Consider the following 2936-nt stretch of genomic DNA (forward strand, 5'->3'; position numbering starts at 1 on the left):
GTTGCGGAGCACAGGCTCCGGACGCGCAGGCGCAGCGGCCATGGCTCACGGGCCCAGCCGCTCCGCGGCATGTGGGATCCTCCCGGACCGGGGCACGAATCCGTGTCCCCTGCATCGGCAGGTGGACTCCCAACCACTGCGCCACCAGGGAAGCCCCCAGGGCAGTTTTTGATACCCACAACCGCAGGTGTTTGATGGAACCATCACTAGGGAGGTGGGCCAGCCCCCTTCTCCTTTCCAGGCATTACAATCCGCTCCGACAAGGGTAGAGTGGTGGGTAGGTAGAGCCACTGCAGAACTAGCTGATTCTGGACGTGTGAGAGTGAAGTGGGTGCAACAACCTTGTGTCCCCACCAGACTGGCCCTTCGCCCTCCTCCACGCCCAGCTCACAGCAGATGCCCAATAACCGCCTCCTGACAATGGGCATTCTCTAATGCCCTTTCAAGTCCTAAGATGTCACTTGGTCCCTTTACTGGGGCCAGGACAGGATTATAGTAAAGCTGGCACAAACACTATCCGTGGGGTCAGTACCACAAGACAGCCCCTGAAATGTAATGGCTGGAAAATAAAGTCCTTTACGTACTTTGGTTATTAAATCTCCTCCATGAAGCCCAAGGCAAACCAACCAGCTGAGCTGGGAATGTTTACAGTAACCTCGACCTAAACCAAGATTTCTATTTATCCTCACAAACTTCACACCGTGGACAGGTCAGTTAGAAAGTCCTATATAATGTTTATTAAGTAAATAAAATAGCCAACTAAGACTTTAATGGCCTAGAGGGCCAAGCGAGAATGGGGGAAAGTAGAGCAGCCGTTCCTCTTGGCTGGCTCGTTACACGCAGCAGGGTTACCCCCTCCTGCCACTCAGCCATCAGTGATGTCTACTGCTTGGCTTTTGGGCTAACCTGTCTCCGGAGCATCAGAGCCATTATTTAAGTGCCTAATGGGCCTCCCCTATGGGCAGCAAGTCTAAAATGAAACATTTTCTCCTCCCTACCCACAGCTATACCCTCTAGCATTCAATTCCTATAATATTTACAGCTAATTTTGAGTTGTCTGGTGATGGCCTGAGTGCCCATCTGTGTTGTAGCACAGATGAGTCCTGTCTGGTGGGGAGAAGAGACGTTCGAAGACCTAAGTATAATCTAACAACTGCTCCATGGCACGAAGGAGGGAACACTTCACTCGATCCTGCGGTCAGGACCACATCACAGAGGGAGACACAGTCTGCACACTGCCTTGGGTATTCTCCTTAGCTCCTCACCTAGTAAGGGCCCTCCAGGCAAAATCCTTCTCTTAAACGTTTATTTCCTAGCAGGCACTTCACACACAGCAGCTAGCAAACCCTTGATAACGCCTGGGCCAAGGAATCAGTGACCCAGGTGCCGGGGAACAGGCCACTGGTGAACATGCCCAGCAGCGCCCCTCTTGCCTGCACGCTGGGCTTTTTTGTGTGGCTCCGGCTTGAAGGAATTTAAATGTAGAATGTAGAATGTCTCTCTCTTTTAAATTCTCAGGAAGACTCTCCCCACTGAACTGACTGTAGAGGTGAATTCTACCAACCTTTTCCAGATTGTTAAACGCAGATACTCCTGCTACATCTGTGTCATCATCGCAAACAGGCAACACTTAACATTCGTCCGATTCTATTTAAAGTCCTTGATACACGGGTTGTGCATTTAACCCTCACAACAAGCCTACGAGGTGGGCACTGTGGGTATCTCCACTTTACAGACGAGGGAAAGGAGGCAGGAGTGGCTAGGGGAGTCGCCCAAGGTCACCGAAGGGAAGTGCTGGCCAGGCTCCCTGCTCTGTGCCCCCACTCACTGCGCTCCTCCTGATCTGGGGTGGTGCCCTAGCACATCTGTCTTTTGCACTCTAGGATCGTAAGGACTAAGTTGGGGCATCGGCAAAAACAAAAGTGTTCAGCAAACGGCCAGAAGGACAGGGAGCGGCCATTTATTTAGCTTTGCTCCCTCCCATCCAAGACCAAGCTGATCTCTAAACAAGCATCAAAACCCAAAGCTCATTAACACTGCTGTGTGCTTCAATAAGGTGAGCACCATGATAATGGACAATTACAAGCTAATAATCCAGTGCCCAAGAGCCCAGTAAAACAATTGCAAAGGCCCAGGATCATCACAGTACGCAAATGCGCTAGGAAAATCATTACCTATTTAGTCCCCTTCATTTTGGTGGGTTTAACATGAGAAGAAGAATCCACGCTGCAAGACGAGATTTCATTTTACAGCCGTAGTAACCAAGTACATAAAAGCTTGAATCTGTCCCAATAGCTTCTGAAAGATTTTTCCCATAGTGTCAGAGGCAAAAATAATGAAATCTTGCAAATGTACAGTTAATAGGACCCGGGTGGATACTAACCTCAAAAATGCATGGTCTATAAGACATTAAAGGCTTGATTTTAGTTTCTGCACTGTTCCTGTTAATAACAATGTCTAATTAAAACATCTGTAAAATACTGATAGTTTTAATTTTACATAAAATTTCCAAAACAACTGTTACACAGTATAATAGGTATCTGCAATGAATAGGTTATTAATGGAAATATTATTTTAAATTAAAATCGGGTTCTAAATTTAAATTACTCATCTCTGGCTAACGAAGAGAAAAAGAAGTCACCCGTGCTGGGAATAATACAGTAGCTAATCTAGTTTTCAACATCTGTTAAAGCAAATTCACTTGGGCTAAAGGACACTTTATTTTGCTTCTTCTGTCCTGTACCCCACTTGGTACTTCTGATGGATTTCACAGTTGAACTCAGTATTAAAACTACAGCCTAATGCACCCTTCAATGCAGTACTTTATAACTTAAAAAACACCATTCAACTTTTTTTTTTTTTTTTTTTTTGGCGGTACGCGGGCCTCTCACTGTTGTGGCCTCTCCCGCTGCGGAGCGCGGGCTCCGGACGCGCAG

At 47.3% G+C, this 2936-nt stretch overlaps 1 protein-coding gene across 4 annotated transcripts in view; it reads left to right on the top strand.

Moving 5' to 3' along the window:
- Positions 1-2936, top strand: part of KATNAL2 (katanin catalytic subunit A1 like 2) — a 152879-nt gene that overhangs the window by 114577 nt on the left and 35366 nt on the right. The window lies entirely within an intron of this gene.

The sequence above is a fragment of the Physeter macrocephalus genome, chromosome 19, assembly GCF_002837175.3.
Source record: "Physeter macrocephalus isolate SW-GA chromosome 19, ASM283717v5, whole genome shotgun sequence".
In the NCBI taxonomy this organism is placed as follows: Eukaryota; Metazoa; Chordata; class Mammalia; order Artiodactyla; family Physeteridae; genus Physeter; species Physeter macrocephalus.